This window comes from Xiphophorus maculatus, chromosome 8 (assembly GCF_002775205.1).
Source record: "Xiphophorus maculatus strain JP 163 A chromosome 8, X_maculatus-5.0-male, whole genome shotgun sequence".
In the NCBI taxonomy this organism is placed as follows: Eukaryota; Metazoa; Chordata; class Actinopteri; order Cyprinodontiformes; family Poeciliidae; genus Xiphophorus; species Xiphophorus maculatus.
The window spans coordinates 20,017,850-20,033,569 of NC_036450.1; positions in this window are offsets into that span (position 1 = coordinate 20,017,850).

Sequence of the window (15,720 nt, forward strand, 5' to 3'; positions counted from 1 at the left end):
CTGTCTGCCTGAGTGGATTTGATTCTTTGCCCAACCTAAACTGGCAGTAAGAAGATAATCTCAGGTGCATTATGTGAAATGTATATTGCCCCCCTTTTATGATAGGGTTTTCAAATAGTTTATTACGCCTTGCTCGAAAAGCCTTAGAAATCTCTTAATATTCAGATCATGACAATGAGCGTAAATGTGGCCTGAAATCCGGCCCAGGTGTTCCGTGTTTAGATGCAAAGCTTGTTATGCGGCGCATTACCTGTAACTGGAATGCAAATCACGCAGACTTTTCAAAGATGTGGGGAAATGTTGCTGAACATTAATTGCAAATTGGGTCTTTAAAATGAAGTGGGTTTTTACGTTGCCATAGTTCAGCTGTTCAGAAGTTCAGGCGAGACAATAAGGTGCCATATGTTCCTGAGTGATAAATCGGAAGGTAAAGTTCATCTTTCCTTTCTTTCGTTGCCTTTCCTAAGACTGCCTTCACTTCAAGAGAGGAAATATTCAGTATTAAAGAAGCTAGGTGTGTCTTAGCTGATGTTGCTCGTTTTCACACACTAATGCTTTATAGTTATCTTCTTTTTCTCCATTCTTGAAACACTCTCTAATGATTTCAGTCTTATCATAGCTCTTGCTCCACACTGTCTTGGTTCAACAGTCTCTGCTTTCCTGTTAGCACAGCCTCCTTCGTTGTCCCAAAAGTTTTCCTTTCCTCTCCCGTCTTTTAGTTAATTCCTTTTTTTGCCTCCCCCTTCGTTTCTTTACTCTCATCTCCCACTGTGGTCCCCCACTGCTGCTGTGCTCTCAGGTTGTCAGATAAAGGTGAAGATCTTCTTTAGAGTTCCTGGCTTTGCCTTTCTCCCTTTTGGGGGATTTTTTTTTCCCCCTCTTTTTTTTTTTTCTCTACCCCATCTTCTAACTATAGAATTTTCTTTTTGAGTCGCAATGGTGGCATTTCTGTTTGGTTTGGAGTGAGAGGAGAGATCTTTGCAGTGAGTGACCTTTGTGGATTTCTAAGGCTCATTATTCCTCGTTGGGCTCAGTTGTGCTACTGTTGGGAGTGGCGCAGGTCTGGTGACAGCTACTGCTGAGCCAGAGCAAATCCCAGCGAATCTTCTTTCTCGCTCCTGTTTCACTCCTTCTGCTTTCATTTTTGTTTTAATTCCCTTTGCTTCTCCTTCTGGCATTTTATTCCATTCATTTCACTTACTTCCTCTGCATTTTACATTCCACTGAGCCAATATGTGCCATAGCTGTGCTCTTTTCACCTTTCTGGGCTTGAGTAGCTCAAAGTAGCTCTGACAGAAATGTCATTATCACTTATTTCATGGTACACATTCACATAAAAATGCAGCGCCCCACAGTTTGCGTCTGGAAAGGTCACTATTAAAACAATCAAATTGTCAAAGGGAAAAATCTCAAGTCGTTTCCTTTTTTCTCCGACTTCGATCTAAAATCTTTTCAAAAGCTATGGTTTTAGCTTTAGTCAGCAGTAACATCAAATGACACTAAAGTCACCGGTATCAAGGGAGATTTTCATATGTACTTGAGTAATATCATCAAACACTTTTTTGATATGTCTTGCATGGCTGTGCCATGTTATTATCAGAAAAAACAAGAAAACAATTATACAGAAAACTGTATTTTTAATAAGGAGACTGCAGATATTGGATGGAAAAATCCAGCAAAGAACAAAGGAAACCAGTGAGCTTATATGCTGAGGCAAGAACCTCATGCACTAATCAGGGGCAATGAGGAACAGGCGGCAGAATGCAAGCAGGTAAACTGGGGGTGAGACACTAATTAACACGAGGGAGCTCCACTGAAACTCAAAGAAACTCTAAATCAGAGAGGAGATAACCCTGAACTAAGAGTGCTTTATTCAAATGGAGAAAATAGGAGCAGGGGAACAAACTAAGAAACCAAATCCAACAGAAATGAACTCATATGGCAACACTAACTGACAACCTGATGAACTTTTAAAAAAAAGAAGAAAGTGATCAAAACACAAAGAATAAAACTCAAACACCCCAGAATCATGACAACGTTTTTTATTATGATACAGATTAATCTCATTCATACACTGGTCATATCAAGGTTTGAGAGGCATGTTACAAAACATTTGTGGACAAGTATTAAGATAAAGAAACACTCCAGACGGGTCTGGGATAAATTTGTGGAAAAGTATGGTGAGGTTACTGGACAGCATCCCAGTTTGAACCGACAGGTTCCAATGTGAAGCCTTGGATAAAAAGGTGGTGCCTCCAAACGCCCCACGTTTGGAGGCCTTAGTCCTCGACGCGGATGTCGCGGGTTCGACTCCCAGTCCCGGCGACCTTTGCCGCATGTCTTCCCTACTTTCGCAAAAATACGAGCCACTAGTGCCGCAAAAACTCTTCGGAGAAAAAAAAAAAAAAAAGCATGTTCACCCAGTTAAAGTAGTGTGTAATGAATCTATTAATGTTCAGTCTCCTTCTGTACAAAAAGATTGTTTCAGATACAGATCCATTAGTATAACGACTGATGCAGTGGCACCCGTTTGCTTGTCATTTTCAACATAAGAAAATCAGAACTACAGCAGTATAAAGTGTAACAATGTCTAGTACAATGCAACCTGACAATATGTAGCAAATAGAGAAAAATCCAGAAAATTACATCACTACATTGGTATTTTTGCTGGGAGTAAATGCCCTTGGAAATAATTTTATATTTACAGCGTTGTACAATATTACTTTGCCTCAATGTAATGTTTACTTTTTATTTATTAATTTTTTGCTTGTTTGTTTGTTGTGTTAGTCATGTAAAGCACTTAGAGTTGCACTGTTGCTGAAAATGTGCTATACAAATAAAACTGCTGACTTTAAAGTCACCGGTATCATGGGAGATTTTCATATGTGCTTGAGTAATATCATGGGAGCCGTAATTGAAAGGTCAAAAAGATAGTTGTGCATTGTGAATACATAATACATGTTGCTTTCAAAAGGGAAAGTGCCATCGCCATGGACAGCCTTCTGCTACTTAAATTTTTATGACGTTTGTTTTGGATACTTCTAGGATTTTTTTTTTTTTTATCCAGATGGCTGATGGTTTTAATAATAAAAATGTGTCCACAGAAATTTGTAACAACCAACACAAAGGCAGAAGGAAGAGTAGAGAGAGTGTAGAGAGGAGCCTCACAGCAGAGGCAGTGTGCCTCCTGCCTGGCAGTCCCTGGCATGTGAATGCGGCCGCTGTAATTGCATGTCATTGAGATTCATTTGCCAGCTTCCTTCCACAACAGTCCAAAATCCATACAGAAATGTCCTTTTGGTGGTTGTGTCTTTCTGCTTCAAATGACTTTGACGAATGATTACATTTGGATTTATGAAGAGTTAGCTAGTCTCGAGCGTCCTGCTGTGTCACAGGACGTCGTCAATGTTTTGAACATGGCATGTTATTGTCAACGCTGATAATGAGTAGATCATCCACGGCACCAGGAATTAGTAAGTAGACATTGTTGCATGTTGACAGAAATGCGTCATCAAGCTGAACATGTAATGGAAGCTAAGACTGTTTGATAAAAATCATGGATCTTTATGGATCTACAAATATCATTAGATATTTGTAGTTGAAAATGTCTAACTGGGCACACATATTGTGTCAATTGCTATCACATAATAAAACAACTTGTTGTATTACTGCAAACAGACACACTAAACTTACTGCATCTGCCAAACAAGTGGATCTTGTTTAGAATTATTTTTCCTAAATAAAGGTCAAATTCATACAAGTAGTTTATGAATTTGACTAGCAATGCTGACTGAAAATTCACTGTTCCCCATAAACTATAGGAACTGGGAAAACTGGAAAGAATTATCTTAAATTTACCAATCTACAGAGACACGGAACAAACAGACTTAGGAAGCAAATGCAGTGAAGGAGAGTCTCGAAGGCTATCTTCACCTGTATTGGCAACGCACCTGCAGAAATTGGTATTGGTGTTGCTTCCAACTTTCCAGTAATGTGGCTCTTTACCAAATCAATGCTCTTTGCTTATCTCATGTTACTTAACTGTTCTACATCCAATTCAACTTCTAACAACAGCAGTGTTTTAAGTCATTTTTACTTAGTTCCTTACAAAATCAATCCCCCCCTCAATTCAATTTGAGTAACTGAAGTGTCCTGCATCTGCACAGGCCAGTATAGTTCTGTAGCAGCAGTTGTAGGTCTTTGTTTTTACATCTACCTTTAAAAGCAACTCTGTTTTTATAACTATGGCCAAAAGCTTTTGTTTTCTTCATCCAATTATTCACCGTAATAATGCAAAAATATACGGCCTTTCCATGTTTTTAATAGTTGAGTCCCATTTTGGTTTGAAGAAAATGTTCAGTGTTTAATCAAACTTTTGGTCACATTTATAAGAAAGAAGTGAGACAGCGTTGAGTTGACAAAAGGAGAGGTTTTCCCATGCCTCCATTCATGCAAATATTACTTCTGCCATTGGACAGTTGAAGACCTTAGACCAGCAGGTAATAATACCAATAACTTTTGTATTTCTATAAAGGAACAAAAGGTTAATGCAGGCCAACACTTTTCTTATAAAAGGTATCTTCTAGTTCATATGGAAAAATGATGAAAAACTTTGTGTAGGAAATCACTATTCAACTCAGGCGTCAAAATGTGAAACAGCAATGTATTTTAATCATGCCTTAGCAAAGACATCTAAAAAAAAAGTTTAAAAATGACTGAAATAACATAGGGTTGTATCAATATAGACGTTTCTAAGAATTGTTGGAATGTATAACATTTTACCTTGAAACTCCAGAGTGCTTTCAGGTCATAAAGCTGCCACTGTAACAAAACTTCTTATCTTATTTTCACAAGCACAGCTAAATATCCTTAATAGACGTGTCAATTTATAAGTCAGTAAGTTTGAGCTTACACATCTAAAAGATCAAATAAGTTTCAACAGTGACAATACTAGCAGCTAGAATATTTTACATTCAAGTTCTTTGTGGGTCTTCTACTGCCCTTATTACACTTTCTTTAACTATTTATTCGTTCACCTCTTAGACTGTGAATGTGCTAGAGTTCTGAGAATTGCCAGCAGAGAGCGAATACAAGGAAAACACAGACTAGACAGGGAGAGACTCTGAAGTGAAAACAGAGTGGGATTTGGAGATATGACTTGGAAAGTAGGTAAGGAAACAAAAGGATGCGAAGAAAAAGATTAAAGTAGGCTATGAAAGAGACGGGAGAAGGCAACAAAAGGAAGTGCATGTAAATGCAGGGCAGAATGGCACAGCTTAAAAATGATGTAAATGAATTTGTAATTCTGCATGTAGTGCTCCACGTTCTGACATTGGAGAGGGCATTTCAAAATGAAATAAAATGAGCAATAATTATGGTGTGCTCCTATGGATTTCATATAGCAGATGGGTCCAATAAAAACACTAGTTAGATTGTACTCTCTGTGCCTCTAAATTGCACCAATTTAGGCCTTTTTCTGTAAGCCGCAACACATTTTTGGCCACATAGTCCATAAGGGGAGACATAAAACTGGAAGTTAAGAAGTGGGATATGGAAAAAGATACACAACCAAGTACAGGAGAAAATGTGTTTTGGAAGTTGAAGACAAAAAGGGTAAAATATTTCTTGATCAATTTTTTTTTCACCTTTTGACCTCCATACACAACCATCTTGACAAATATTTAAAAATGTTGTTAGAAGTGAAAGTGACTCTAGGCGCTCATCTTGTTTAACATGCCTCCAAAGCAGCATTAATTAGACGCAGTTTTTGAACAAGATATTTTTTGACACGTTTATACAAGTAAAAGTTATTTAGGCATTTTTAATAGTGTAACGTTATTCCTTCAGGATTTCTGCATTATCACCTTTCTATAAATTTAGCACTTTTTCACACACAATTTGTAAAGTAATTTACATAGAAAATAGAATCAAGTCATGCACACATTACAGTGTAAACTAAAATGTGCAAATCTGTTTTAGGAGAGTGTTATTTGACTGTTAATGATTCTATTTCAATCTTTAAAGTAAATCCTAAATATTTATTAAAAAAGTGAAGAATGAGTGTAGAGCACAATTCTCTACAATAGCAGTATGATGTTTGGTAGATATTTCCTAATTTGAAAAAGAAAAAAAAAAATACTGAAAAAATAATTGACAGAATAATTTACTTTCTGATTCATTTAGCTAATAGTTTACCTTGTCCACACCTATAAAGCATCTTCTCAAGGACCTTTACAAAGCAAACAGAAAAATATAGTCAGCTCAGTCAAGCTTAATAGACAGATTCATAGTTAATCACAGCTATGAATTTTACACAACCATCTTTGAAATCTTTCTTTTTACTACTCATAAACCAAGAGTTAAAAGTTTCATCTTTTTTCTGAGTTACTGTAATGGCAACAAGCATGGCAGATTCTTCATCTTGCTTTGAGGCAAATTGTTGTGACGTTATAATAAAAAGCCTTCTTAGAAATATATTCCTTTACAGTCGGAAGGCGTCGCTCACTAACTTCATCTCAATTCAGTCCATCAGATCATATTTTGTTAAATCAAAACATATTGAATCTAAGTGCACTGTGGTTGTCTGGTAAATGAAATACATGAGACTCATGTATCTATAATGCATCACATCATTGGCAGTTTTTCAAGATGCGTATCATGCTAATAACAAAGCGGAGACCTGGTTGGCTACAGGCTCAAATGATAACAGATTGAACCGACAGAACATGAAGATGTTATTCTTTGATGCTAGTCTATTTTTTTGGTGAAATGAAAACATTTTCCAGCGCACTTGTTGGATAGTTTCAGTGGAGAAGAATAATAGAGTACTTTAGATGGCTAAAAGAAAAAGCTGTTTGATAGTTTAGTGCAGAATTAAGATAGGACAGTTTCTAGGGCTGCAAAGTGGAAGGATAAGAAGGAGAAGGAAAAATGCAAATGCACTTCTCATGAGTGGGGAGCCAATCTCCAGCGACATATGGTACTGTGTGGAGAAGGAGCTTCTTCAGAGCTGGCCTTATCTGCAAAATGCTCCTCCTCGGCTTGATTGAATGGCTAATCTCCTGTTCTGACAGCATGACAAGACTGAAAGTACATAAAGACACCGAGCCCAAAGAGATGTAGGGATCTGGTCGTCCTGGGAACACTTGCGGGGCATTTAGCCTCAGGATACACGCAAGCAGTCAGTGAGGAGAAAGAGGAGATGAGGAGTAGGATTATTAGTACTAAACAAAGAAATTAAATTATTGTAACAAATTTGACAAAAGGCAAATGAAAAGAGGGTTAGGGTAGAACACATTTGAAATATAACTAGAAATCAGTGCTGTGTGGTTTCATGTAGACTTAGTTTATTCTTATAGATAAAATATAAGTTAATAATCATGATTGCTGGAGTCATTTGTCAGACTCATTTTCCCAAGGAGAATCATCTACAGTGTGCCTGAACTCTTCCTTACCCACCAGTGCCCGCCACTGATTTTCTCATTTAGACCTCCATAAGTAATTAGAGTTCATTATGAACATTCCTGATGCAATTATTTAGCTAATGAAATCTAATTAAAAACCCGCAGTCAGCGTCCCCCATTGTTTTTGCCCCTGTGAAACAGTGCTTCCAGCATTAATAGTGAGACCTTTAAACCACTGGAGGTGGGACAGAAAATACAATTTAAAAAAAAGACTATTACAATTAATAATTTCTGTTAATTTATGTCTTTTTTTTATTACAGATTCAGGAGCAGGGGAGGATAATCCTGGTTCTTGAGGGTCTTTGTCTTGCATGTTGTAATGTTTTCCTGCTCCAATGCACCTGAATAAAAAAGTAGAATTGTCTCCACAGCCTGTCACCAGTTCTGCATGAGCCTCCTAATGACTAGTTACTGTGATGCAGAAGCATATGTAGGACAGCGGCCCAGGAGGACCAGAGCTGCTCACCACTGGTTGGACATGTGCGTTTTAGCAAAGCTGTTCTAAAACTCCAGAAGACAAGCTTCAAGATTTTGCAGTCAGCACAAATGTGACAAATTCTTAATTTAATTTCTTAGGCTATCAATTCTTATTCGTATTTCATATTTCATATTCAACACTCAAGGTGCAATTGCTTGTCATCAAGAACAGCACAGACAGTTGCCAAATAGAGCAGACAAAGTTAAAATATACCTGATAGAAGCAAAATCTAGATCAATCCTCAGGTTTTCACACCTTTGAGGAACTAACAGTAGCCCTCTAGCTAGATAACACAGTTATCCATATTCTTGTGGATAAGGTTGCATATGTAATTAAAATGTTGACCTTGCAAAGCTCTGATTGTTAACAAAATTTAAAGTTAATTTTGAAATTTACTAATCCCATTGGTTCTTATGATGAGTCTTGCTGCAAACATTTGAAAACAATGGTCATGTCTGCTAAATTAGGAAACCATTGCAATAATCCAAATGAGAAGAAATAACAGCTTGCATCTACCACCTCCAATTATTTATTAAATTTTTTTCTTAAGCTGTCTCTCCTTCATTTTGAAACGTTTCTCAAGTGAAAGAAGCAGTTTAGGACCAGTTGTTTCATGTGATTGCTTAGGGAAATGAAATAACACAACGGCTGAATCTAAATGGCTGATTTGTTGCCTGATATTTGAAGTCACACAATTTGGGGCAATATTCAAGCATTCTGTCCAATTTTTATGGGGGTAAAAGGGAGGACCCAGAAAAATTTTAGCCTGACAAATGAAATGAAAGGATTTCTCAAATACAATTGCAGCCAAACAGGAAAACAAATTGTAACATCAACTAAAGATACAAACAAGGCTTTTGAACAGTATTACAACACCTTGTGATAGCAATCAAATAGAACAAGGATTATTTTGTTTCCAACATTGCAATACGCCAAATTGATCTCAAACAAGCAAGAAAGTTGGAGATGACTGTAACGGAAACTTAAGAGAAATAAGGGAAATAATGAATAAAAATGATAAATATGCAGGTTATAATGGACTGTCTGTCTATATAATACTATAAAAAATATACAAATATCCTTGCCCCATTGTTACTGAACACAATCTCTAAGAAGAGTTGCTGGGGTGAGAGTGGCAATGGAGGAAGGAGACTGTCTTGTAGCTAATGGGTTGCCTGTTTCAATCCCAGCTCTGTATGTTTCAGGTGTGTCCTTGGGCAATAGACTTCACCTACGTTACTTGCTAGTGGTGGTCAGAGGCTCCTGTGGTGCTATTGCATGGCTTCCTCACTTCTGTGTCCCAGGGCAGCTGTGGCTACCAGAACTACCATTTAATTTCCATTTTAAGTTTTCAAAAGAAAAAAAAATCTAATCTTGCACAAACTAAATGGAAATGTTATTGGATGTTGATTTGTGAAAAATGAAGTTAGACTTTTCAACTTAGTTACATGAGAAGATATCTAAAAGGAAAGTATTATTGCTACCATGAGTATCGCTCTGTCAATGCAATTATTACATGTAAAAAAAAACAACAAATGGCTAAACTTAAACATTTTTATAATATTACATTCCAAACCATTTAGGTGGTTCTTTGTAATTTTTAGTTATTAAGGATTTGTGCAAGTTCTAAAGAGTCTTTTGAAACTCCAGAGCAACTGCTTGCAAACACTAGAAGAAGAAGGGGTACCTGGTTTTCAGACCCAAGGGTGTATAGATTATCTTTCAAATGACAAAACAGTTAAATAAAAGACCTGACTAGATGAATATCAAGAACTATCTATGTTTATTATATAGCCCAAAGGAGAAATTGCCTCAAAGGGGATAACACAACGAACCCTCTCGTCATCCACTCTAAGGATTTATGGGCCAACATATGATGTACAAATTATCACAGCATTCACAGAAGTATTCCCTCGTGGGTTTGAATCCAAACATTCTATATTGGAAAAACACTGGTATATTGGAACCAGAGGCAATCAAGTGGTATATCTACCATGGGGGGCTTGTATAAAATGGGCAATATAAGTCATATGAAGACTCAAAGAGTCAATCGAAAGTGGAGGGGAAACAACACTTCTGGAATTATTTCCAAATCATAAACAGTGTGAAACAGTGAATCCAGATTTTCTCACAGAATATTGTCTTAGACTACTTGATACTACTACAAGAATATTGCACAACTTTCCATTTTTTATAAATTAACAAACTTTTAAGTGCTGATGACTCCACAAACACTGAACTACAATGACAGTTTTCTGTATTTTTACAATTTGACTAAAGGTAATTGTCACTTAGCCATCAAATTACGTAATTCTGCAGTACAGCTGATAGCCAACTCCATATGAGAAGGTTACATTTGTTAATAATCAGAACAAAGAGGAAGTATGCATAGTAGAAACAGAATTGATCTTAAAACAAAGATAAATTAAAGCTGCAAGCAGCCTCGGGCGGCCCTCGCAGCAAGCGCCGCTCCGGCCTATTGGCCACCGCGGGGGTTCCAGCCACCGCAGAAGGTCTCGCACGATTTCCAGAGCCGCAGCCAACTCCCGACCGCAGAAGCTCCGCCGCAGTTTTCAGCACCGCCGCCCGCTAGCCACCGCAGAAGCTGTCGCGCATTTTCCCCGCCCGTCCACCAGGCGACACGCGTGAATGCGTTCGGCAGCGCTCCCCGACGACTGTCAAAAAATGTGGCGCAGATCGGTCGATGCGTCGAGGAGATACAACCCATGTATTAACTTAGGGGGCGCAGTGGAGCCAAATTACATTTCAAACCCGTTGGGCTCTTTAGAGGTGAACAAAGGTCATACAGATCCAGTTTGGCGCCAATCGGATGATCTATGCCTGAATAAGAGCCAAACGTATGCATATGGCGAGGGACTGATATTCGCCATTTGGCCACGCCCACACGGTTCAGCCAGCAGCGAGCATTGACAGAGTTTATCATCCGAATCATCGTGATTAGGTCAAGAGAGCCATAAACAGAGCTTTCCAAGGAAAAAAATGGCACTTCCTGTTGTGAGGGGGCGGGGCTTAGATGACGTCATAATGTGATGACGTAGGATCGACGGGCATACCACCAGGATTACTCAGGCAAAGTTTGATGCAGCTCGGTCAAAATATGTGGAATGTAGAGGCAAACGTATACGAACGGCGTTGCCGCCATTGAAAACTCTTGGCACTTTAAAGCAAGCGAGACCAACTTCCTATCTGTCATCCAACACAGAATCAACTTGATTAGGTCAAGAGAGCCATAAACAGAGCTTTCCAAGGAAAAAAACGGCACTTCCGGTTCCGAGGGGGCGGGGCTTAGATGACGTCATAATGTGATGACGTAGGATTGACGGGCAAGCCTCCAGGATCACTCAGGCCAAGTTTGATGCAGCTCGGTCAAAATATGTGGAATGTAGAGGCAAACGTATACGAACGGCGTTGCCGCCATTGAAAACTCTTGGCACTTTAAAGCAAGCGAGATCAACTTCCTATCTGTCATCCAACACAGAATCAACTTGATTAGGTCAAGAGAGCCATAAACAGAGCTTTCCAAGGAAAAAAACGGCACTTCCGGTTCCCAGGGGGCGGGGCTTAGATGACGTCATAATGTGATGACTTAGGATTGACGGGCAAGCCTCCAGGATCACTCAGGCCAAGTTTGATGCAGCTCGGTCGAAACATGTGGAATCTAGAAGCAAACGTATGGCATCGGCGTTACAGGTCACTTCGCCACGCCGCCACGCCCAGCTGCTATCTCAAAGCCAGTCGGGGTTGGAATCCTCAACACACCAACATGTCTTCTGTGTCTGGACACAGTTTCATGTTGATTAGGTCAAAGGGCTAAGAGAGCGACCGTTCACAGTAAAACATGACACTTCCTGTTCTCAGGGGGCGTGGCCTAAGTGATGTCATCATTTGACCATATGGTATTGTAAGCCACCTGATGTCGATCAATCACTGAAAGTTTGGTCCCTCTATGTGCTTTTGTATAGGAAATATAAGAGTTTCGTGTTTCATGGCGAGTAGGTGAACTTTGACCCCTGCTAACCCCCCTTCAACATGCTCCAAAACTCACCAATTTGATAACTTTAAATCAAACATGCCTTATGATCAGACTGACCAAGTTTGAAGTCGATCAATCGAAATCCCTAGGAGGAGTTCGATCAAATACGAAGGCTGTAAACGTCAAAATCGAGGTAAAAAATGGACGTTCAATACAAAATGGCCGACTTCCTGTGATAGTTGGCTTATAACATTAAATGTAAGTTCTGAGTCTTTTGGTGAGCTCTACATGTGTACCAAATTTCATGTCTCTACGATGAAGTACGTTCATACCATTGTGTCAACAGAAAATTGCTAGTTGCTGCCGTTCAGCAATTTTTTTTGCGATTTTTGCGACAACATTAAAATTCAAAATTTTTAAATTTTCTAGTCGCCACCGCCAAGTTTGGTGAGTTTTTGAATATGATAAAGCCCCCAAAAAGGCTCCTCTTTAGGGGGGCAGAATCGTAATAATAATTAAAGCTGCAAGCAGCCTCGGGCGGCCCTCGCAGCAAGCGCCGCTCCGGCCTATTGGCCACCGCGGGGGTTCCAGCCACCGCAGAAGGTCTCGCACAATTTCCAGAGCCGCAGCCAACTCCCCACCGCAGAAGCTCCGCCGCAGTTTTCAGCACCGCCGCCCGCCAGCCACCGCAGAAGCTGTCGCGCATTTTCCCCGCCCGTCCACCAGGCGACACGCGTGAATGCGTTCGGCAGCGCTCCCCGACGACTGTCAAAAAATCTGGCGCAGATCGGTCGATGCGTCGAGGAGATACAGCCCATGTATTAACTTAGGGGGCGCAGTGGAGCCAAATTACATCTCAAACCCGTCGGGCTCTTTAGAGGTGAACAAAGGTCATACATATCCAGTTTGGCGCCAATCGGATGATCTATGCCTGAATAAGAGCCAAACGTATGTATATGGCGAGGGACTGATATTCGCCATTTGGCCACGCCCACACGGTTCAGCCAGCAGCGAGCATTGACAGAGTTTATCATCCGAATCATCTTGATTAGGTCAAGAGAGCCATAAACAGAGCTTTCCAAGTAAAAAAATAGCACTTCCTGTTCCGAGGGGGCGGAGCCTAAGTGATGTCATCATTTGACCATTGGATATTATTGGACACTCGATTATGATCAATCACTGAACGTTTGGTGTCTCTGTGAGTTTTTGTGTTAGAATTACTAATTATTTAATTTTTTCCTCCATTACAACATTGAACTTTCATTCCGTAGGGCAATGCTGCCCTCTGGTGTCGAATTACTGAAATAATGAAACTATTTCAGTGGGCAGCAGAGGGCAGCATTGCCCTACAAACAACGAACATGGACTGTTTATTATGTAATTACACAGAAGATCTCTCTAATTCATTCTGAGGGGGCGGGGCTTAGATGACGTCATAATATGATGACATAGCATTGTCAGGCATCAGACCAGGATGAGTCAGGCCAAGTTTGGTGCAGCTCGGTCGAAACATGTGGAATCTAGAAGCAAACGTATGGCATCGGCGTTACAGGTCACTTCGCCTCGCCGCCACGCCCACCTGCTATGTCAAAGCCGGCCGGGGTTGGAATCCACAACACACCAACATGTTTTCTGTCTCTGGACACAGTTTCATGTTGATTAGGTCAAAGGGCTAAGATAGCGACCGTTCACAGTAAAACATGACACTTCCTGTTCTCAGGGGGCGTGGCCTACTTAAAAAAATAATTTCACCACAGGGTATTTTAGGACACCCGATGTCGATCAATCACTGAACGTTTGGTCCCTCTATGTGTTTTTATATAGGAAATATAAGAGTTTCGTGTTTCATGGCGAGTAGCTGAACTTTGACCCCTGGTAACCCCCCTTCAGCAAGCTCATACAGTCACCAATTTGATAACTTTAAATCAGACATGCCTTATGATCAGACTGACCGAGTTTGAAGCCGATCAATCGAAATCCCTAGGAGGAGTTCGATCAAATGCAAAGGCTGTAAATGTCAAACTCGAGGTCCAAAATGGACCTTCAATACAAAATGGCCGACTTCCTGTTGGGTTTCGACCATGGCTCTAAGAGACTTTTTTGTACGTCCTGACAAGATACACATGTGTACCAAGTTTCGTAATTCTAAGTTAAAGCATGGCTTGGGGCTGTTCATTTAAAATACTCTAGGGGTCGCTATAGAGAAATTAGGCCACGCCCACCAAATATCGCTATGGATTCCTGTTCGGGGATGGATAAGGATCCATCCTAGTGAGTTTGGAGCAGCTCACCCCGAAACTGTGGAATTCAGAGCCAAACGAAATTCGACGGCGTTCGCAACGCCGCCACGCCCACCTGCTTCATCGCAGCCGGTCGGGGTTGGAATCCACAACACACCAACATGTCTTCTGTCTCTGGACACAGTTTCATGTTGATTAGGTCAAAGGGCTAAGATAGCGACCGTTCACAGTAAAACATTACACTTCCTGCTCTCAGGGGGCGTGGCCTCCGTAAAAAAAAAATTTCACTGCAGGTTATTATAGGACACCCGATGCCGATCAATCACTGAAAGTTTGGTCCCTCTATGTGTTTTTGTATAGGAAATATAAGAGGTTTTTGTTTCATGGCGTGTAGGTGAACTTTGACCCCTGGTAACCCCCCTTCAACATGCTCCAAAACTCACCAATTTGATAACTTTAAATCAGACATGCCTTATGATCAGACTGACCGAGTTTGAAGCCGATCAATCGAAATCCCTAGGAGGAGTTCGATCAAATACGAAGGCTGTAAACGTCAAAATCGAGGAAAAAAATGGACGTTCAATACAAAATGGCCGACTTTCTGTGATAGTTGCACTATGACATTACTTGTAAATTCTGAGCGTCTTAGTGAGCTCTACAACTGTACCGAATTTCAAGTCTCTACGATGAAGTAAGTGAATAGCAATGGGTCTGTTGAAAATTGCTAGTTGCTGCCGTTGAGCAATTTTTTTTGCGATTTTTGCGGCGACCTTAAAATTCAAAATTTTTAAACCGCCTAGTCGCTTCCGCCAAGTTTGGTGAGTTTTTGAATATGATAAAGCCCCCAAAAAGGCTCCTCTTTGGGGGGGCAGAATAATAATAATAATTAAAGCTGCAAGCAGCCTCGGGCGGCCCTCGCAGCAAGCGCCGCTCCGGCCTATTGGCCACCGCGGGGGTTCCAGCCACCGCAGAAGCTCTCGCACGATTTCCAGAGCCGCAGCCAACTCCCCACCGCAGAAGCTCCGCCGCAGTTTCCAGCACCGCCGCCCGCTAGCCACCGCAGAAGCTGTCGCGCATTTTCCACACCCATCCACCAGGCGACACGCGTGAATGCGTTCGGCAGCGCTCCCCGACGACTGTCAAAAAATCTGGTGCAGATCGGTCGATGCGTCGAGGAGATACAGCCCATGTATTAACTTAGGGGGCGCAGTGGAGCCAAATTACATTTCAAACCCGTCGGGCTCTTTAGAGGTGAACAAAGGTCATACATATCCAGTTTGGCGCCAATCGGATGATCTATGCCTGAATAAGAGCCAAACGTATGTATATGGCGAGGGACTGATATTCGCCATTTGGCCACGCCCACACGGTTCAGCCAGCAGCGAGCATTGACAGAGTTTATCATCCGAATCATCTTGATTAGGTCAAGAGAGCCATAAACAGAGCTTTCCAAGGAAAAAAATGGCACTTCCTGTTGTGAGGGGGCGGGGCTTAGATGACGTCATAATGTGATGACGTAGGATCGACGGGCATACCACCAGGATT